The sequence below is a fragment of the Ornithodoros turicata genome, chromosome 6 (genome assembly GCF_037126465.1).
Source record: "Ornithodoros turicata isolate Travis chromosome 6, ASM3712646v1, whole genome shotgun sequence".
In the NCBI taxonomy this organism is placed as follows: Eukaryota; Metazoa; Arthropoda; class Arachnida; order Ixodida; family Argasidae; genus Ornithodoros; species Ornithodoros turicata.
Window position 1 is genome coordinate 40237095 of NC_088206.1, and position 23779 is coordinate 40260873.

At 43.7% G+C, this 23779-nt stretch overlaps 1 long non-coding RNA gene across 1 annotated transcript; it reads right to left on the reverse strand.

The window, feature by feature from the left end:
* Nucleotides 1–13196: 13196 nt before the first annotated feature.
* LOC135397890 (uncharacterized) lies at nt 13197–17354 on the reverse strand. Its single transcript, XR_010423840.1, has 4 exons — nt 17281–17354; nt 16883–16993; nt 15162–15250; nt 13197–13773 (listed from the first exon to the last, which is right to left on the reverse strand). It is a non-coding gene; the product is annotated as an uncharacterized LOC135397890 (long non-coding RNA).
* Between the last annotated feature and the right edge of the window lie 6425 nt (nt 17355–23779).

The window sequence follows — 23779 nt, forward strand, 5'->3', positions numbered from 1 at the left end:
AAAAGGAAATCAAAGGCGCGGAAACGGGAAACACCAGCGCTATTGTAACTTGTCAAGATCCCGTTCCGAGTCAATTCTGATGGAGCGCTGCCCTTCGCATTTCCTAGCCAGAATAGTTCCACGTGATACCCAGACATATGCATATGACATTTCTCTTGCCTTTATACGAGCCAACCAGAACAACCTTCTTGTTTGCTCTGTTAAATTCTCCTGGATATATACAGTTCTCATGTCCATAAGGGCTCTTAGTTTGCTCCTGCGCTCCAGCCATGTGTCCCTTTGAAGACGGTTTACAAAACGGACAATAATAGGGGGAGTCTTGTTTGACCTCGTAGGTACGCGATGCACAGCTTCCACGTTATCACAGTTCACAGGCGGTACATTCAATGCAGTTGCCACAGCGTTAACCTTTACGAAAAGGTCCTCATTCGCTGCCTGTTCGACACCATGTATTTCTAGATTATTTCTTCTATTGTACTCCTCAAGCTTATCAATGTCAGCCCTTACTTCGAGTATTTCCTCTGGATTAACCCGGGATTCTAGCACGTTGACACGCCTCTTAACGGCTTCTACTTCCTTTTCATTTTGCGATATGCGCGACATAACTTCGTCGTATTTGGCTGACAGCATATCTACCGCTGCCTCGATATGATCCACAGTAGTCTTCATTGATAGGAGCTTATCTACATTCGCTTTGATGTTGGCTAAGCAGCTAAGGTTTTTACTCATTAAGGACAGTTGCTCTTGAATAGATTTCATCTGAGCGTCCGGTTCTTTTACAATTTGTTTAGAACGGTTTCTGGCCACATTGCAGGTGATACACTTCCATTTGGCTTTGTCAAATGTTCTTTTTGCCAGCGTTTGTTCATTAATGCCGGAACATTTCCCAATGTGATAACAGTACCCGCACTCAGAACATTCTAGTGATGTTTCATCCTCGGCACATATTTCGTTACACGCTAGACAACTTTCACTCTGCGACATTACTTATGCACACTATAAAAATGAACACTGGAGCAGTCACTGGAGCAGTCGGCAGCAATATAAGCAAGAATGTAGGTTCAATAAACACAATTTCTCAGCTAGAAAGGTACCGATAGAGTATTAGCACAGCGTATGACTGCTGCCGACTGCGGAGTGCTTCGTCGATCGTCGTGCTTTTATCGAAGAGTAGCTGGCTTGATGTCGATGACGACAAGGTTGCGCCGTTCTCGGAAGCACTTCTTGTGTAACCTTTGCAATCCCTGTTGAAAAAAAGCCAAATAGGTTGTATGCGATCCTATTTATCCTATACAAATTGATGTAGGATCCTTTATGTCCTATTTTGTATCATGTGGGAAAGTTGTGGGATCCTACATGTCCTATATTCATTCACATATAGGTGAGTCATACGATCCTACATGTCTCATATTAGGCTATGTAGGAGAGTTGTGGTGTCCTACTTGTCCCATATGCGGCAATATAGGAGAGTTGTAGGACACTACATTGCCTATATCCGGCTACGAGGAGACTTGTAGGATCCTACAAGGCATCAAAAAGGAGCTATAGCAGATCTTACGTGACCTGTTTGGTTTCATGTGGGGAGGACGTGGGGAATTATTTTGAGATATGGAAGTGATATATTAACACAGCAACAAACGTTATTTGATTGCATATATATATCCTTCAAAACTGGGGCCCAGAACGAACTAGTCATATTCAATCATGTTTGCCATGATATATTTTTTAAGGTTGAAAACAACTGAATGGACTGGTTGCATTCATTTATGGAACATGCATAGAGTACGTCCATTACTAGTCGACGAAATATCAAGCATACAATGATGCGTGCATCCCTTTCAGTGCTATTTAAGCACAGACTTCGACAGCAATGCGCAACCGGTCGAGGTGGCGGGTGAACCCCATCGAGCGACATTGCGGTGTCGATGGGGTTCTCGGTCTAATATCTAGGACTAAACCTGTTCTATCAGGACGTGGTTTGTTGTGACGGATTCCCCAATCCTTCCCCTTCACGTGCACGCTCACGGCTGGCAGGAAATCCTAAAAGTAGTCGAGATACTTGGAAATTCCAGGCCTCCGTCTGCACTTCCGATAATTCGGAGCTCCGTAACATCCGCCCCGCTAGTCAGGTCGACGCCAGAATTTCCGTCCTAGTAGGACTTGAGTCGCTCTACGATCGGTCAAATGGAACCATGGATCGGTCTTTAGCGGTTCGGGTGTTGTGGGCAGAGACGCCTTCGTAACTCTGTTTTTCTAAACTTTGGGGCCCTTTTTCGGAAGGAAGCCCGCGTCGGACAGTTTTCATCTTTCTGGAGTGTACTCGCCTCAACTCGGTGAACGTGGCAAAATTTACTACAGCTGTCAAAGTCTTCTGGTTCTCGAGCTGCCGGTTTCCGTGTTTACACTCCTCCCAATACATGGGTCTGCCGGCCGTTTTTTCCCTAAAAACGTTTCCATTGCACCTACAGAGTCGTGTTTGACATAGTTTTGAAGCTCTCGACGTGCTCTTACTAACCGCTTTAATTCCGTAAGCGCGCGACGTTCCGTTCCCCAGATATGGGCTTTGGAGTTGGAGGGTTATGGAGCTGGCGCCAGCAAGTCTGGCTGACGCCCGCTCGGAGACGCTTCCGTGGGTGCCGTTCCTTTAGTGCCGTAATCTCGCTTACCTAATGTCCAATTTACTGGAAATTTTGGATGCGCGTTCTCCGTTCTTTGCTCTACAACTTTTCAATTCGCACCCCCCGTCTATTTACTACAGGTTATGGCGCTATTTCCGAAATTCCTTAGGCTGACTCTCCTTCTGCAACCTTCGTCCCTGTTTTTAGGTTTGAACCCTGCGGGAGATGTGAATCACCTATTAACGGATTCGTGCACTCCGAACACCGAACGGCTAGAAACTTGCGGGATCTTTCTATCTCTCTCCATTCTCGAGTGAGGACAACATGGCAACAGCGGCTCGTTATACATGGGGCTGGGGGCATTTTTTTCGATATCGGTTGTTTGTTGGCGTAGAAATATGATTGAAGACTTATTTTGACGGGGAAAACGTCCTCTTTCCAATGGCGCTGGTCGCCCGTACGCGCGACTTTCTGCTTTCTGGATGTAGCGCGAGGAGAGCATGGAGGAGACGAGGAGAGCCGTTACAGGCGGCGCGGGCGCGGCCTTGGAGCTTGGAATGCCTCCAGCTCATTTGAAAGGGAAATCTTAGAAGCGTTCGGACGTGTGTCCAGAGAGCTCTCGTTCGGGAAGCGTCTTTCGTCGTAGTTTTGGTGGTTTTGGTGCCCCGCAGTGCTGTGACTGTATTTCATGCCTTACTAGTGGTATCTGGACCTGTTTCTGTGTGTGTACCTTGGAAGACCGAAACCGTTGGATTTCGTGAATTGAAGGTTAGTTGTGTGCATGTAATGCCATGTTTCGTGCACCTTTTGCTTGGTATTCTTCCTAGCGTGTGGGTTCCTATAACTTTATCCGCTCAGTGCGATTATTACCCTATTGTTACCTATTGCCTTATCCTCCATTTGTAATCTTGTGCTCTTACCCTGTTGGTTAACCTGTATCATCAATTAACATCAGGTTGAAGATATCATGTGTGATGCTTCAGCGGCCCTGCTACAGGGTACCGGTGCTCTAAAGATACAGATCTTCCTTTTTTGGTTATTAATTCATAATAACTCAGCTTGAGTCATGCATATTTTCCCCGAGTGTGGAAGAAATATGCACAGAATATAAATAATCGCGGATATTATAACTCAACGTGCATTGTTTTCACCCTGTTCAGGTAATACCTTACTGACACCCTTGCTGTAGCCCCAGTTGTCATAGTTAATTGATCTTCCTGCTAACAAACAAAACAATTGTCTTTGGACCTCAAGTAACAGCATATGTGGGAAGTCTGGTTAACCTGTGCACGGGTTTTGGCACATTTTATGTGACACATAATGTATTATTCCTTGTTAAATCTAGCTTCCTAATTCGCTTTATTGTTTCAGGTGCCTCCAAGAAATATATCTTAGAGCTATCATCTAGCATGATCTGTAAAGGTGTTGAAGACGCTGTACATCAGGCAAGAGTGTGATTGTTCAACAGACATGTCAGAGGGATGATGAACGATATCAATAAAAAAAAAGAAAGAAGCTGCATGATTTGTTATTTCCTAATATACACAGCACAATAGGGTGCACAAATTATACGGGATCACCACGCGAGACTTGGTATTCCGCCATTTTAGCGTATATGTAGGAACCTATTTGCATGTAGGACCCAACGTAGGTCCCGCAATCAAATAGGATCCTGTTTATATGTAGGATCGCATTTGCATGTAGGACCCACAATTAAACAGGATCCTATTTGTATGTAGGTTCCTTCATCATGTAGGACCTGGTAGCTGGCTTGATGTCGATGACGACAAGGTTGCGCCGTTCTCGGAAGCACTTCTTGTGTAACCTTTGCAATGTCAACTTGCGTAGCGAGACTTGTATCACATGCTGTTCTCGGCGACTTCTTAAAAAAGAAAAACTTGCCTATCAGCTGAAATCGTAGACAGGTATCCGTGAAACCTAGAAAGGTACCGATAGAGTTTTAGCACAGCGTATGACTGCTGCCGACTGCGGAGTGCTTCGTCGATCGTCGTGCTTTTATCGAAGAGTAGCTGGCTTGATGTCGATGACGACAAGGTTGCGCCGTTCTCGGAAGCACTTCTTGTGTAACCTTTGCAATGTCAACTTGCGTAGCGAGACTTGTATCACATGCTGTTCTCGGCGACTTCTTAAAAAAGAAAAACTTGCCTATCAGCTGATATCGTAGACAGGTATCCGTGAAACCTAGAAAGGTACCGATAGAGTTTTAGCACAGCGTATGACTGCTGCCGACTGCGGAGTGCTTCGTCGATCGTCGTGCTTTTATCGAATAGTAGCTGGCTTGATGTCGATGACGACAAGGTTGCGCCGTTCTCGGAAGCACTTCTTGTGTAACCTTTGCAATGTCAACTTGCGTAGCGAGACTTGTATCACATGCTGTTCTCGGCGACTTCTTAAAAAAGAAAAACTTGCCTATCAGCTGATATCGTAGACAGGTATCCGTGAAACCTAGAAAGGTACCGATAGAGTTTTAGCACAGCGTATGACTGCTGCCGACTGCGGAGTGCTTCGTCGATCGTCGTGCTTTTATCGAATAGTAGCTGGCTTGATGTCGATGACGACAAGGTTGCGCCGTTCTCGGAAGCACTTCTTGTGTAACCTTTGCAATCCCTGTTGAAAAAAAGCCAAATAGGTTGTATGCGATCCTATTTATCCTATACAAATTGATGTAGGATCCTTTATGTCCTATTTTGTATCATGTGGGAAAGTTGTGGGATCCTACATGTCCTATATTCATTCACATATAGGTGAGTCATACGATCCTACATGTCTCATATTAGGCTATGTAGGAGAGTTGTGGTGTCCTACTTGTCCCATATGCGGCAATATAGGAGAGTTGTAGGACACTACATTGCCTATATCCGGCTACGAGGAGACTTGTAGGATCCTACAAGGCATCAAAAAGGAGCTATAGCAGATCTTACGTGACCTGTTTGGTTTCATGTGGGGAGGACGTGGGGAATTATTTTGAGATATGGAAGTGATATATTAACACAGCAACAAACGTTATTTGATTGCATATATATATCCTTCAAAACTGGGGCCCAGAACGAACTAGTCATATTCAATCATGTTTGCCATGATATATTTTTTAAGGTTGAAAACAACTGAATGGACTGGTTGCATTCATTTATGGAACATGCATAGAGTACGTCCATTACTAGTCGACGAAATATCAAGCATACAATGATGCGTGCATCCCTTTCAGTGCTATTTAAGCACAGACTTCGACAGCAATGCGCAACCGGTCGAGGTGGCGGGTGAACCCCATCGAGCGACATTGCGGTGTCGATGGGGTTCTCGGTCTAATATCTAGGACTAAACCTGTTCTATCAGGACGTGGTTTGTTGTGACGGATTCCCCAATCCTTCCCCTTCACGTGCACGCTCACGGCTGGCAGGAAATCCTAAAAGTAGTCGAGATACTTGGAAATTCCAGGCCTCCGTCTGCACTTCCGATAATTCGGAGCTCCGTAACATCCGCCCCGCTAGTCAGGTCGACGCCAGAATTTCCGTCCTAGTAGGACTTGAGTCGCTCTACGATCGGTCAAATGGAACCATGGATCGGTCTTTAGCGGTTCGGGTGTTGTGGGCAGAGACGCCTTCGTAACTCTGTTTTTCTAAACTTTGGGGCCCTTTTTCGGAAGGAAGCCCGCGTCGGACAGTTTTCATCTTTCTGGAGTGTACTCGCCTCAACTCGGTGAACGTGGCAAAATTTACTACAGCTGTCAAAGTCTTCTGGTTCTCGAGCTGCCGGTTTCCGTGTTTACACTCCTCCCAATACATGGGTCTGCCGGCCGTTTTTTCCCTAAAAACGTTTCCATTGCACCTACAGAGTCGTGTTTGACATAGTTTTGAAGCTCTCGACGTGCTCTTACTAACCGCTTTAATTCCGTAAGCGCGCGACGTTCCGTTCCCCAGATATGGGCTTTGGAGTTGGAGGGTTATGGAGCTGGCGCCAGCAAGTCTGGCTGACGCCCGCTCGGAGACGCTTCCGTGGGTGCCGTTCCTTTAGTGCCGTAATCTCGCTTACCTAATGTCCAATTTACTGGAAATTTTGGATGCGCGTTCTCCGTTCTTTGCTCTACAACTTTTCAATTCGCACCCCCCGTCTATTTACTACAGGTTATGGCGCTATTTCCGAAATTCCTTAGGCTGACTCTCCTTCTGCAACCTTCGTCCCTGTTTTTAGGTTTGAACCCTGCGGGAGATGTGAATCACCTATTAACGGATTCGTGCACTCCGAACACCGAACGGCTAGAAACTTGCGGGATCTTTCTATCTCTCTCCATTCTCGAGTGAGGACAACATGGCAACAGCGGCTCGTTATACATGGGGCTGGGGGCATTTTTTTCGATATCGGTTGTTTGTTGGCGTAGAAATATGATTGAAGACTTATTTTGACGGGGAAAACGTCCTCTTTCCAATGGCGCTGGTCGCCCGTACGCGCGACTTTCTGCTTTCTGGATGTAGCGCGAGGAGAGCATGGAGGAGACGAGGAGAGCCGTTACAGGCGGCGCGGGCGCGGCCTTGGAGCTTGGAATGCCTCCAGCTCATTTGAAAGGGAAATCTTAGAAGCGTTCGGACGTGTGTCCAGAGAGCTCTCGTTCGGGAAGCGTCTTTCGTCGTAGTTTTGGTGGTTTTGGTGCCCCGCAGTGCTGTGACTGTATTTCATGCCTTACTAGTGGTATCTGGACCTGTTTCTGTGTGTGTACCTTGGAAGACCGAAACCGTTGGATTTCGTGAATTGAAGGTTAGTTGTGTGCATGTAATGCCATGTTTCGTGCACCTTTTGCTTGGTATTCTTCCTAGCGTGTGGGTTCCTATAACTTTATCCGCTCAGTGCGATTATTACCCTATTGTTACCTATTGCCTTATCCTCCATTTGTAATCTTGTGCTCTTACCCTGTTGGTTAACCTGTATCATCAATTAACATCAGGTTGAAGATATCATGTGTGATGCTTCAGCGGCCCTGCTACAGGGTACCGGTGCTCTAAAGATACAGATCTTCCTTTTTTGGTTATTAATTCATAATAACTCAGCTTGAGTCATGCATATTTTCCCCGAGTGTGGAAGAAATATGCACAGAATATAAATAATCGCGGATATTATAACTCAACGTGCATTGTTTTCACCCTGTTCAGGTAATACCTTACTGACACCCTTGCTGTAGCCCCAGTTGTCATAGTTAATTGATCTTCCTGCTAACAAACAAAACAATTGTCTTTGGACCTCAAGTAACAGCATATGTGGGAAGTCTGGTTAACCTGTGCACGGGTTTTGGCACATTTTATGTGACACATAATGTATTATTCCTTGTTAAATCTAGCTTCCTAATTCGCTTTATTGTTTCAGGTGCCTCCAAGAAATATATCTTAGAGCTATCATCTAGCATGATCTGTAAAGGTGTTGAAGACGCTGTACATCAGGCAAGAGTGTGATTGTTCAACAGACATGTCAGAGGGATGATGAACGATATCAATAAAAAAAAAGAAAGAAGCTGCATGATTTGTTATTTCCTAATATACACAGCACAATAGGGTGCACAAATTATACGGGATCACCACGCGAGACTTGGTATTCCGCCATTTTAGCGTATATGTAGGAACCTATTTGCATGTAGGACCCAACGTAGGTCCCGCAATCAAATAGGATCCTGTTTATATGTAGGATCGCATTTGCATGTAGGACCCACAATTAAACAGGATCCTATTTGTATGTAGGTTCCTTCATCATGTAGGACCTGGTAGCTGGCTTGATGTCGATGACGACAAGGTTGCGCCGTTCTCGGAAGCACTTCTTGTGTAACCTTTGCAATGTCAACTTGCGTAGCGAGACTTGTATCACATGCTGTTCTCGGCGACTTCTTAAAAAAGAAAAACTTGCCTATCAGCTGAAATCGTAGACAGGTATCCGTGAAACCTAGAAAGGTACCGATAGAGTTTTAGCACAGCGTATGACTGCTGCCGACTGCGGAGTGCTTCGTCGATCGTCGTGCTTTTATCGAAGAGTAGCTGGCTTGATGTCGATGACGACAAGGTTGCGCCGTTCTCGGAAGCACTTCTTGTGTAACCTTTGCAATGTCAACTTGCGTAGCGAGACTTGTATCACATGCTGTTCTCGGCGACTTCTTAAAAAAGAAAAACTTGCCTATCAGCTGATATCGTAGACAGGTATCCGTGAAACCTAGAAAGGTACCGATAGAGTTTTAGCACAGCGTATGACTGCTGCCGACTGCGGAGTGCTTCGTCGATCGTCGTGCTTTTATCGAATAGTAGCTGGCTTGATGTCGATGACGACAAGGTTGCGCCGTTCTCGGAAGCACTTCTTGTGTAACCTTTGCAATGTCAACTTGCGTAGCGAGACTTGTATCACATGCTGTTCTCGGCGACTTCTTAAAAAAGAAAAACTTGCCTATCAGCTGATATCGTAGACAGGTATCCGTGAAACCTAGAAAGGTACCGATAGAGTTTTAGCACAGCGTATGACTGCTGCCGACTGCGGAGTGCTTCGTCGATCGTCGTGCTTTTATCGAATAGTAGCTGGCTTGATGTCGATGACGACAAGGTTGCGCCGTTCTCGGAAGCACTTCTTGTGTAACCTTTGCAATGTCAACTTGCGTAGCGAGACTTGTATCACATGCTGTTCTCGGCGACTTCTTAAAAAAGAAAAACTTGCCTATCAGCTGATATCGTAGACAGGTATCCGTGAAACCTAGAAAGGTACCGATAGAGTTTTAGCACAGCGTATGACTGCTGCCGACTGCGGAGTGCTTCGTCGATCGTCGTGCTTTTATCGAATAGTAGCTGGCTTGATGTCGATGACGACAAGGTTGCGCCGTTCTCGGAAGCACTTCTTGTGTAACCTTTGCAATGTCAACTTGCGTAGCGAGACTTGTATCACATGCTGTTCTCGGCGACTTCTTAAAAAAGAAAAACTTGCCTATCAGCTGATATCGTAGACAGGTATCCGTGAAACCTAGAAAGGTACCGATAGAGTTTTAGCACAGCGTATGACTGCTGCCGACTGCGGAGTGCTTCGTCGATCGTCGTGCTTTTATCGAATAGTAGCTGGCTTGATGTCGATGACGACAAGGTTGCGCCGTTCTCGGAAGCACTTCTTGTGTAACCTTTGCAATGTCAACTTGCGTAGCGAGACTTGTATCACATGCTGTTCTCGGCGACTTCTTAAAAAAGAAAAACTTGCCTATCAGCTGATATCGTAGACAGGTATCCGTGAAACCTAGAAAGGTACCGATAGAGTTTTAGCACAGCGTATGACTGCTGCCGACTGCGGAGTGCTTCGTCGATCGTCGTGCTTTTATCGAATAGTAGCTGGCTTGATGTCGATGACGACAAGGTTGCGCCGTTCTCGGAAGCACTTCTTGTGTAACCTTTGCAATGTCAACTTGCGTAGCGAGACTTGTATCACATGCTGTTCTCGGCGACTTCTTAAAAAAGAAAAACTTGCCTATCAGCTGATATCGTAGACAGGTATCCGTGAAACCTAGAAAGGTACCGATAGAGTTTTAGCACAGCGTATGACTGCTGCCGACTGCCTACAGTCTGTGACGACTACAGTCTGTCAATTAGATTTTCGCCTTGTATCTCATGTGTCAGATCAATTGTCATGATCATGTGTCAATTTCAGATCTGCCTGTATACCTTCGCAGCGTGATTTCCACTGCACACTCCACAGTCAGCCCTTTGTCACTCGCCATGTGAACCTGCATGCTCCTTTGCATGCATTTCACGTAAATTAATTCTGCTGAGCTTCCCTCTTGATTTTCCTTCTGATATCCCACTCTCAATAGCAATGAATTCATCAAACACTGAGGAGTGCCTGCGTTTAGTGCATTACGTCATGTTGTACTTTGTCTCGCTGGTTGTTCTGGTCAAATTATCAGCATCCCTTCTGCTGTCAGTTCTGAATCATGTAGGAAATACAATACAAGACTGGGATTTGCTGGGATTTTCTCCTTGTGGGAATGTTGGGGCTCAAAAGGAGCTTGGAACTTACCCCAAGTTACTTTGACAAAATAGCCTAAAAAGGAACAAGTTCTTCAAGAAGTTACCGGAACTCAAAATCAACGAATTAGGTTTAGAAGTATACAGGGGGACCCGCAATGTAGTCAGCTTCTGGTCAGCTCTCTGAATAAAGAAAGGTAACTTTACAGTAATGAGTTACACCCAACACTGATCCTTGTTATTATTATTAGAGCATGAATCAATGTGCACTAAACACTGCCAAAATAAGCATGCAACTATGCAATGCAAATCTTCGAAATATGCAGTAAAAATCCTTAATATGTGCACTGTTTTGCATGGTTTGTGGTACAAAAGTAATGCACCAAAATCCTATTTTTTTGTAAAGAAAAGTGGGTATTTTGTTAGGGATAATAAGGTAAAATAAAGCCGCATTCATTCTGCAGAACACAGCAACGGATACTTGCGCCACAGGTATAAATCATGGAGCTAAGGCGTTTGTGATTGATAAACTAGCATAAAGCAGTTACGCAAAAGTTCAGTACATAAACGCAGTCTAGGTACTGGACGAAACCCCTGACGAAACAAGCTTGAGTATGAGCAAAACGAACATACGTGTATATTCGTGTAAATCCCTGCTCAGGTTATTATCCAGGAAAGAAGTGATACAGTGGGCAAGCAAACCTCTAGGTCTACATGTTTACTGGTCAAGGCCGTAGGGGGAGGGGGCGTATCTTTATTAAGAAAATAGATTCGAAAAGTTAGCCAGGCAAAGAGCCGGCTTGCTATTCCAAACAAGAAAAAAAAAACTGAAAAGAAAAAGAAGGAAAAGGTAAAAAAGAATGAAGGAAAGAGACACGAGAACAACGGCACATGCAGTTCACGAGTCCTGAGATTCTGAGAAAAACCGAGGAGAGCGGCAGTGACAGTCCACCTGTTGGGGTGCAAGACAAGGCCAAGGAGAGCAGCCAACGAAAAGTTGTTACAGCCAATCTGGAGTGATGGCAACGAAGGGTGTTCCTATGGTGAAAGCGTTGCAGACAATGTAGTCATAGCCAATGTGTATGTGGTAGTTTAGGACCGGAACTGCGGAGCACATATGGCGCACCGACAGCGAATATGTAGACGGCGTAGGGGTTAAATAAAAAAAAATATTAAAAATCCAGTACCGGTGTTCACACTCACTTGACCTCATCTTGGTCATACTCAAACCATCATGTCGCTACTTCCTTACATCACGTACATGTATGCATGTAAATTGAGGTTTAAGTGCCACAGGATGCTGTGTTTGCAATTCCAAGAGCACTGCAGTCCTGTAAAAAAACAGCATGCGCTACCGTGCTATGAAAAAAATGCATAACTTATTCATGTCAGATAAGTAATGCGTCATCTTTGTCTTCGTCACTTCACCATGTTTCCTAACGTATGCCAGCTTCCACAATCTAAAGTGCTGACAGACTGATATTGCAATGTTGCACAGCTGTGTCTTTTCCATAAAATCACTATATGTTGCAGAGTGAATTACTTGCTTGGTCTACATGCATATTATAGTAACTGAAATAAAGTCGTTGTGTTAGTAACTGAACATTTGTTTTGGTACTGAAACCTTATTGCACACAACCTCCAACGCTTGAACAGCCTTCTCCCTATCTTGCCACTACAGTATCTTTTTATTATCTCAGTCTGATGGGCAGAACACGGCACATTAATGATGGTAGTATCGCATGACTAGGGATACGGCTTTGGTTTTATCCGATAAGCTCTGAAAACACCACCAGTAATTTTTAAAATGAAATTTTGTACAAAATATTGAGACTATTCTGATCCACAATGCCAAACTTCCCATGCCAAAAGTCATGTATTGGCTTGTTGTAAAGGGCTACAAAGGGACCGTGATGAGCATTATGGCTTTCAGCCCTTTCAATTGTCCTGCCAGGGAGATTCAGGACATCTAATGAGAGTAGGTCATTGTTGCACGAGCAAGCGTGAATATGAAAGGATGTCCAATGTCCGATGCTAATATTAGGCATTTACCAAGTTGAGATAATCAAACAGAAGTACAGGTCCCAGATTACCAACACTGACTTCTAACTTGTATAGTACATACCTCACTTCAGTATAACTGGGTATTTTACATATTGTGCTGCCAACGCGCAATGTCAATGTGCAAACAAAAAAGTTGCACGCTGCATTATAAGTGTGGTGCACACGCTCATTTTGTTGTTTAATACTTACTTCTGATTTATATGAACTTCAACAATTGTGACCATTTGCCCCGCTTCCTGGAACCTCTGAACAAGTGGATTTTCTAATGTCAGCCACTGCCATGTAACCAAACCATTGTGTTTTGTGTATCAGGGCACTAAAGGTAATTTGCAGGCTGTTCGAAACGTATCCGTACACACTTAACAGTTGTGTTTACGCCACCACGGTACACGACTTGCAGAATGGCAACGCCTACCAAAGGAATGCCGTTATTTCTCTTACTGCTACACAGTCCATCGAAGGTGCTTAAACACAACAAAGCTTTCATCTAAATTCGGTTTTTCCCTGTTCGCGCTATGTTTCTCAAAATAATTTGAACGACAATGGGCATTCATGCCATCGCAAACCGGAGGCACGGAGCAGCAGCACGTCTTCACTTTCACTCAAAACGTTGACTATCCGTGGTCCCACGTTCTCAAAAGCAAGGCACATAAATGTCCGAAGGACTTGTACATTGATTAATGCCATCCAAAGACACCTAAACACGTCTATCATTTACTTCTCACTCATTAGCTGTCCAGTAACACGCTCCTAACCACCGAACACAAATATAGCGGCCGCCATGACATTTTCTGCCGCCGCCGGAATACCCAGTGTACCGCCGCCGGCGCGCTAACTGGAGGCGGCGGCGGCAGCGATCCGTTGTACAGGAGCGGGTTTGGAAATATGCGTCCGGGCCTGTGTCTTCATGCCTCTCACCAACTGTGTGCTGAACGGAAGTGTCCGAGTCTGTGTCTTCATGCCTCTCACCAACTGAGTGCAAGACCGATGCAATGTATTCTTCACGGCGTCTGCGCCTTTGTGTCCGTGTTACCTCCTCTAGTGGGCGTCTCGAGCGTTTCATTTTGTGGTGTCTCTGGTTGGCAGGTAGTGCAGCTCTCAGTACCCTGGAAAGACGGATGACGCAGGGCTTAAGGTCTCGTATTAAGCTGTGCATACTAAGCTAAGGAAATTCAAACCGAAAGAAAATTGCACCTTAAAGGACATTTATGTCCGTGAATGTAATTCAAATGCTGCTCGGTTACATGCAGAATACAATGTCACTGCCAAGAACAGCAACAGGAACTGGTATTTACATTTTTGCAACTTGTATACTGGAGAACAGAAGTTTCATAGCAGTTTTGATTTTTGCAGATTGGAAACACCAAGGCTGTGCTCTACAACAATGCTTTTCATCCCTCAACCTATTTTCACTGCTTAAGGATATCCTAATTACTGCCACATTATTACCTGTAAGTAGCCCATATCAGGAATACCCATATGCATCAACCTTTTCAGGAAATGAACCGCAAATTTAATAAAACTTTCCTTTTTTTTGTGCGCTATGTGTACATGCATATAAAACGTGATTTTTTTTTTACGTTGAGAGCAGCACTGACACCATTTTTGCAGGAGGTTTGTGCAGCCAGGTGGACGTCCTGGGGAAAGCTTATGTAACTACTAGACAACTAATTACATAAATTTCATTAACGGTCTTATTAGATATTTTGGGGAAAAAGACGAGATAGTAGAGCTGGAGTCAGCAAGCCAGTCAATCATTAAAATGGATGGCATGCTAAACCCAACCAACAGATGGATAGTAGAAAAAGGGACAGTCCTTGAAATTGGGACATGATCCCAGCAGAAGCCAGATGTGATAAGCCGTGCCTGTCTTATCTCTTTCTGCTATCCCTCTGTGGGATGAGTTTAGAAACCTCCTTTCGTCGAAGGACACACAAAAAGCCACTGAGCGCTAGGCACAGGGTACTCCAAAATGCATAATGTTTGGCTATTTTTTGTGATGGAATACCTCCTCAAAATCAGTGTTAGTTATCGTGAGATTGAATAATTTTGGCATGTGCTTCACATTGGTTGGGTAAAAAAGTGACATTTACTTGGTAAATTCTGAGTTGCATTCATAAGAATTGACATAATAAAACTTAAGTGAGATGACATTCAAACAAGGTGGTGGCAAAAACCTAGTTAGAACAAATCCCATTGACCGTATGATTCTGGGTGGCGTATTTTTTTTAAATTACAATTCAATGACATTTCCTAGGACACCCTACATGCCCTCTGAGAGAAAGTGGTGTTGACTGTGAACTTATGTAGCTAAAATAGGAATGAGGCTCACGCTATGAGGCTACTGGGAGCAAGGAAAAGAGGGGGCTATTTACGTTTAAGATATTTAGTGAATATGACAGTCTACGTTACAGTGGAGGCTGTGCCTTAGTCATCATAAAATGAAATTGTCTACTGGGAAAGGAAACAGGACAAGACAGGAAAAATTACTCACTTTTCATGTTTGATGGCTGCAGACTGTTGTCTACAACGATCCACAGTGACATTTCCTTTCTTTAACACAGACGGGCCAAGGAAGAAAATCTAGAATTAAAAACCACCATTTCACATCTGTCGGCAAGCCCAGTTACACAAACAGTTCTTCTTTAACACCCCCATGGGATACACTACCACTAAGATGGCAAAAGGGCAAGGGTGCAGGCCAGCTGGTACATGGTGAAAAAATTGGAACCCGAGAAAGGGACAGAGGAGGGACGACACGACACACTAAGACGAATGCTTATTGATCAGAAGCAATGGAATACTGTATCATGTTAACAGTCACAATAGGCAATGGCGAGGGATTGGAACATGTACACTTGCATTTCAATCCAACGTGTCACACTCACACCTTTTAATATGTATAAATATATTAAGGGATGATAAGTCAGCTGAAAGGCACAATACAAAAGTGCGTACGGATCACCTACTCAGTTGGCTACTCTGCCAGCACTTCAGCAATAAGAAAATCAGTATACCAATAAAAACGTCAGTTCGCCTTTGTAGTATTTGCATCCACACAAACACGATACCAAATCGTTACTCAGCCCCATGGAACAAAATAAAAATTTATGTGATAACACATATCATAGGGAACAACGCTTAGAGCGAACATGGGTGGGCCTACAGTGTTTGCAGGAGATCCATCCAACTTTGCAGATTCTGCCAACCTCGTGCCTTCAGGGAATTGGCGTTGTTGGATGGATCACCTGCTGTGTAGTGTCACCTAACAACTCTCACCCGAAAAGCACAACAACTGTGCGTGTGCATTATCTACCACGCTTTATGTAAATGCTGGTTTGCGGAAGGGTGATCTTGAGGGGCACAATATTATGAAATATGCAAACACACTAGGCCCACCCATGTTTGCTCTAAGCATTCTGCTCACTATGATATGTGTTATCATATAAATTTTTATGTTGTTTGATGGGGCTGAGGAAAGATTTGGTAACGTGTTTGTGTGGATGCAAATACTGCAAAGGCACACTGACATTTTTACTTGTATACTAAGTTTCTTATCGCTGAGGTGTCAGCAGAGAAGCTAACTGAGTAGGTGATTCGCACATGCTAACAGAGTCCATGTCAAGAGGGTGTGCTCGTGTACCAGGGGCCCCAGAGTCTCCACCACAGCTTGCCCAAGCGTCGACACAAGGTGTCGCTGGAATGCAAGTAGGCCACACGCTCAGGCTAATGGTGGAGACGCCTGTATAGACCATCGATTATGAAATAAAGCCAATTTTTCCCATTTTGTGGGGTATTATAAGTATCTTTTCAATCTTTTTAAACATGTTTATGCTCTTCAAGTACGACATCCCTTGCGCAGTTACCGAGAGAGCCATCATCACATTTAATATTAATCCAATCTGATGTGTAGCGTGAGTAACGAAAGAAATGGCATTCGGGACCCGACTAACATGAGAGGCTGCCATTACTTCTGCTCGTATGTCACAGGTATTAGTGCGCAGATTGACAGGGGTGTAATAGTACATAGTTGAACAGAAACAGAGTCGCAATCACTATGGGTGGAAATGTAGTGCCCTTCTGAACATGTTACTACTACATGGCGACAGTCTGGGTCATATTGTGCAGTACAAATCTCAAAGAACCTGACTTTCCTCAAGGCAGTTAATTTGTATTGACTTAATCATGACGAAAGAATTTTCAAAAATTACCTACTCTTCATCTTTGATTGCAGCATACGGCTGTCGACGACTGTCGGCGGTGACATTTCTTTCCCTTTACGGTGTGCCGTTAACGGCGCTCCACAGACAGGCCGAGGCAGAAAACCTAGAATTCAAAATCACTATTTCACATCTGTTGGCAAGTATAAGCACAGATACACGAGCTAGTCTCATCTAACGCTAAGATGGGTCATGCTGCCACTAAGATTACTGCTAAATTGCTCAGAATCAACCGAATATTATGCCACCCGTAGCAACGGCGAGGCACTCCCATGAGCATCCACTTGCATTTCAACAGGTATTACACTGCTGTATTTTTTTTTATTATTATTATTCTGCATGGAAGCTTCCCTACCGTTTTTAGCATACCATATGCGCAAATCTATCACAAACCTGCGTAACAAGAAAAGACACCAAACGACCAAACCTCCATAATGCCTTCGCCACCCACACATCCACACGACAACGGTAGCTGTTCCGGTTGTACGGTTCAACGTTTAATTCGTCAGTACTAAATATATTTTAATCCAACAATTTAAAAATTATAAAACGAAATTTTATTAATTTTAAAGATTACTTCGAGCTATCTATTGTACGAATATGTATGCCAGTTTTTGCGGTACTACCGCCAACTCAGGGATCGCAATCACTGATCTCGATTGTAAAAGGCTGGATCGCGGATAGGGAGCGCGAGCGTGAAGAAACCGGCCGCCATCTTACTGTACCCACAACAGTCGCCGCAGCGATCATGGCAACTTCTTGCAATTACGGTCGTACCAACCGTACTGGCAAGGTTACAGGGCCAAAATTTATACAGGTGAGTCACTCTTCGTCAAGGAATAAATAGGCGTCCATTCTGTATATTTAGTTGACCATTATGAAGTGTTTTTTTGCCCAAAACGAGCACTGGATGCAGGTTGCTTGATCGATCTTCCGACGTTCAATCGAGCACACTTGCATTTTACCCGGCGGCAAATACAGTTTGAGTGCATAATATGCTTGAAAGAACATGTTACACTACACAGGTAGTGTTGTCATCAATATATGTGCAAGCACTCGAGCGCTTTTTTGCATGCATTGCTAGCATGGTACACGGTGTTCTCTGCGGAAGCAAGTGCCACATTCATTTCTTTGAATTACCTTCGCGCACAAGTTCAGTATTACGTCATAATGAGACCACGATTGTCACCTTTTTTCATGTAGTGGTATTGTTTTGTGCCTTGGTTTGATTTGATTTGTGACAAAGAATCCTACGTAACGGTGGTGTGGCGCGACTTGAATAACGCCTTTGTGTCTGAGCTGTATCGTCAGCTTGTTACAATAGTAATAATCTGTAGCGTGTCGTGCTATTTGTAGCAGTTTTTAAGGCAAAAGTGGTCTCTCAATACAGGTTTCGTCATGAGGGCTACCCAGTGAATAATCTGTGCAGTGTGATACGGCTGGGTGTACAGGTAAGTATCACGTTCCTCATCCACTGGTTTCTACTTTACAGGAAGGAACAACCTCAGTGCACGCACTGTGGTTAGCCTCTCTCAGTTTTGCATATTTTCTTACATGTTCACATCAGAATCACACCTTACACTTTAGGCTCCTTCACCCAGCAATATAATAATTAGAGATTATAATTCTTTTTAGAAGAGTTCCCCATATTCTTTATAGAATAGTTTTTAATCTTTTTTAATTTTTAGAAGATACAGGAATTGTAAACCATGTTTTAAACTGATGTTTTAACATTTGTCCAATGCATTTATTAAACAACATACTCATTTTTAACTGGTTGCACCCAAACCAATGTTCTGATGTATTATTTCCTTTGTTGTCGATGCACCATAAAAATTGGAATAATCATCATCAATGCAGGTTACTTCACAGCTGCCTCGACATACTCAAGAAATGGGTGCAGAACCTGCGTAATGCCCACAAACCTTGACTACCACAGCACCTCCAGAAAGTAAAGGCATATGTGTCACATGGGATTTTTAAAGGCATTCACAGTATATAATACCTTGTATGAACTGTTGTAGATCTAAGCAGCCTCTACAGTACACTCTCAGAAATTAAAACTTGTCAGGGAACTGTGATAATTGTTTCAGTTAATAGGCATGCACATATACGCTATAAGAAGAAAAGTATTTATTGAAAATGCACTTTTCTGGCTACTCATGTTGTTTACATCTACTGTTGATCACATTCATTTATCACATATTATATTCTTATACATTATTATTATATTATCACATATTCGATCACATTAAATTTAAAATTTAGCATATATGAGAAAATATCAGTGGGGAAGTTGCTATTCATTGCTCATTCCAACCTAAAATTGAGTGCTACAAATTTAGAGAGCGTACCTGACCATTGTCATTCCTAATATATATATTGCCATTGTAGCAAGGTCACAAAACAATAAATGTAGCCTTTTGCGACCTCCCTGCACGTTCATTGTATCCTGAAACGCATAAGTGCAAGAAATAAATCTTGAACTTGAATAAACTTGATGTTGTATAAACTTGACATAAAATGTTGAATAATATAACGAATGATATAAAATATTGAATAAACTTGAACTCGTATATTCTCTTTACTCATCATCAGTGATCTTCATTACAAAAGCATATCGTGTTAGACTTTTTTGTTTGCGTTTCACAGACTGGGCACACGAGGGCCAAATGACAAAATCACAACTGTTTCAACCTCCAAATAGTCCTGTTGCAATTTGAAGACCATACGTGGAGCTGCATTGTTTGGAACATGCTCCACATAACAAGCATGACAAAGTCAGCGCTGGATAGCAGGACCCCGTCCCCAAGCAACTTTTCTCACGCTGCAGTTGTATTCAACAAAAGCATGTGAGTGCTGGAGAAGGACATTCAGTTTGGCACAACCGCGCCTGCAAATAATCAGAACAAATAAAGGAAGAAGCAAACAAACATAGAAGGGCTGTACTTCAAAAAGAGATAAGTCCTGTGCCTCAATGAGGTGTTACCACTTTCTAAGTAACTTAATTGATTAAGCTTACATCACTACCTGATTAACTGTCCTAACGAGCCTGATCTAATTGCGTGAAGTATTTAGGGCTGCTTCGGTGTGTCCATATTTGCGAGGCAAAGCACCGCTGTCGTTTACTAAAATACTGTTTCTGCAGCGATGCTTGATATAAATCATACTAAACCCATACACGACTAAGACAACGGCTGTGATTCTACAGTACGATCTCTTTCTGCCATGCGAGTATATATCATCCCCGACCGTTCTTTATGGAACAATTTTTGTCCAGAACGCAGCACGGGATATTACATACATGGTTGTTGTTAACCTCACATCGTTTCTTATTGAAATATTGGCTGGGAAACGTACTGTAGTACAATCGCCAGCGCTGCACTGCCGTGACGGTCTAGTTTCGGAATGCAAAACATAACGTAATTAAGAATCGAACGACAGGACACCTGTGAAACACTGTTAGGATACATCAGTATACTGGCACCTTACAAAATTGTGTGATGACAAACAACGATCAACGCCTGCAGCGCAATAAATACAATCTCCGTTGCCTCCCATTGTTTTCTATGGGCGCACACTGCGTTTTAGGGCCTCCCAACATGGCGGCCCTAATGCACGCCTCTCCCCCACAAGCCCCTCTCCCATGCGCGATCCAGCCTTTATGCATAGAGATCAGTGATCGCAATCGAGAGTTCGAGACCGCAACCGCACTGTGCCAGAGAATCCCACGTGACCTGGAGCAATGACGAAGCAGTGACCTGTTGAGCTAACCGCTACGCGCTAGCTGGCGTTCCGGCGTGGGCGGGCGCGCAGCAGTGGCCGTTTCTGCATTCGGTTGGAAATCGCGCAGTGTCGTTTTCCTTTCAGCCTTGTTTACCGTACTTTTGTAATGAGTATCACTTGTCGTGTGACATCGCCAATACAGTGTGTCTCACGCAAACTACCCCAGTGCGGAATAATTCGGAAAGAGCGTGGCGTGTTTACCGCTAATGGCAAAAGGGCAAGGGTGCAGGCCAGCTGATACATGGTGAAAATTTTTAATGTTAACTGCTACCTGTCTTGGTATAAATATTATTTGGAGAAGAGCGATGAAGGGATCATTTGCGGAAATAATAGGTCTTAATTTGTAAGGTTACATCGAATGTTTCCGGCACATATGCAGTAATGGCTCGGCAGATTCAGCAAAATAGAAAAAAAAGTAAAGAAAAAGAGACGCATCGTGATTTGGATATTTTTTTCGAGTGATTGGGTCACTAAGGCAGGCATTTTGATCTAAGGAAGCCATAGGTTCCCTGAAACCCTACTCGAAATATTACTTCAGGCATACGCGATTTCCTCTGGCGAACTCTTCAAGCGCACTGCAAACAATTTGTCAATGGAAGATAGCTCACCGTTTTACATGATGTCATGTTCCTTTGGACGAACAACTTTTATGTGCGGTGACGAACAAATACACAAGAGAATATACCGATGAGAAGGGCCGGTGTCTTACTGACGAAGTCCGATCTCACGCTCCCCGGTGCCGACCTTGGGTCCTCCTTATAAAGGGTGGGCGCTCTCAGCTTTCTGCCCAGAACCCCTTGTTCCCGCTGGTCGTCTGCAGCAGGTGTTCTTTGCCAAGGGCACAGTCCCTTTTGGGGATAGGATGCCTCAAGGCCGTCGTCTAGACAGCTCTCTTTCTGTCTGCTGTCGTACAGCGACATCCCGTATTTCCATGTCTTTTGGCCGCGTCACTCATTTAATAAGTTTCCACTTCTGACAACCTGTGACCCTCGAATTACGAGAGCATTGCGTCAGCGTGCATTGCACCAGCCGTCACAAACACTAGGTTGTCTTCCGATATGGAAATGTGAAACTGAGTTTCGCACAAGTGGTTCCCAAAACGTTCTTGTTCGGCACAGCATGATCTCTGTTATTTATTTATTTATTTATTTGACCCCAAGGATCCTTACGGGCATTACACAGGGATGGGGAAAAACAGAGTTCCAATTGCAGTACAGTTACTTTGGAACAAATACAGTGATCAAGCAGTGAATACAGTATATAAAATACAGTGAACATTTTGCAATTAGGAGAAAGAAAAGAGAAGACGACATAATACAGAAAGAGTTTTTACGCCATTGAACAACACGAACATACTCCATATGAAAGATGAAAGTCACTGAAAAGGTTAGCCAGCTGTAGGACTCGAACCCACATCTTCTGGATTGCCGGTCCAGGGCTCTACCAATTGAGCTAAGCTAACACGCCTTCGCAGCGACTTCCAGGGTGCGTCATCTGAAGGGACAAACCAGCCACTCTCTCTCACTCATCCTCCTTTCACTCTTACATTTTTGCTCACTCTTTTGCTCATCAGTTCTTTATTGTTCTTTCATACTCCATATACTTTGCAAGTAATCTAAAAAGAAAAAGGTTAACGGGCGTATGATGTTCAGAAGTGACTGGTGGTCGTGATGTAGTGGCTATGTGTTCTGAGAGGTCATTCCAAATGAATAAGGCGGAACAATAGAATGACTTCGGGAATGTGTTTCTATTACAACGAATACGCGCAATTTCTTAGCATGATCTAGACGGGGAAATATGATATCGGCACGAACGATTAGCGATTGATCTGTGGGAATGGTATGGAAAAATCCGTGAAAGAGGGAGAACCTTGAAATGGCACGAAGGTGCTAAGGTCGAGAGGTAAGGTTGGCTTTCAGTGCGCTTACTAACGTCATGGTGCAGTAATTGTTGAATATGAATGCTAAGAAATTTGTAAGGATCTGTTCGAGGTAGGTTGACGTTATCAATTCCGTAAGAAAATGGAGGAGGGTGCTGAGTCGTTGTCGTGAGAAAGAGACAGTGTTTCAATTGTTTATGATCAAAGGCACTGTGCACCATTCCTGTATTGGTATTATGTCATTTGGTATGTCGTTATATAGGTGTTTGTCATTTTTGTGGAATGTTCCTTCAAGTCAAATCTTCTTCCCTCCTCCCCAGATTTCACACCTATATTTAACCATTCGCAACCTCAATTTTGATCTCTTTTTATTCGTAAGTTTAGGGGAATGCATCCTACCCTTGACGATAAAAGCGCTAAAAAGACGAGCACAGACGACGCCACATAAAGCGCCCTATGTTTTGTCGTCTGTGTTCGTCTTTCTAGCGTTTCTATCGTCAAGCCATTCTACCAAGAGCCCCATATGGATGTTTTTTTACAAGATTTCTGGGGAAAAAAAGGAAAGACAAAAATCAGTCGCTGGCCGAAGCATGTCGGGTGAAATTTGCATTTGCGGAACTCTTGACTCCATCTTTACGGATGCGAAGTGGACAGAGCGAGACAGTTTTATTCCTATCGAGAGCCTCTTCGCGCTGCTTGCGTCACGTCGGTAAAGGCTAAAGGTGTAATCGCTGTGTGATTGTGGCGTGGTTTCTTTTCTTTTTACACAGGAGGGAGGGTATCTGGACTGAGTGAACGGAGCCAACAGTTGCGCAAACGTATAAGTATCAGCGAGCGTGCTTCTCTCAGTGACTGATTTTCGTCTGTCGAATTTTTGTTGGCTTCTTGTGAAAAACTGCTATGTTTGAATTGGAATAGTGCTTTATAGACAGAACCTTCCGAAATCAGGAAGAAATGCCGCATTTGCTTGGCAATTTTTCGAGTTTAATTACGCAAATTAGCCGAAATATAGAGTGACACGAATGCAAACAGTCTGTAGCGTGTATTTCAAGCAAAGTAGTATTTTTTTCCCGGAATTTAGTTACATCATCTCGTGTGGAACACCCTGAAATAATCAAAAGTAGACAGAGAAGGAGAAAAGAAAGAAGGAGCACTGTACGGGGCGCGTTTCACAGCAGCATCGCTCGAATGTTTCAGGAAAACAGTGTTGTTTTTTCGGTTAACCAC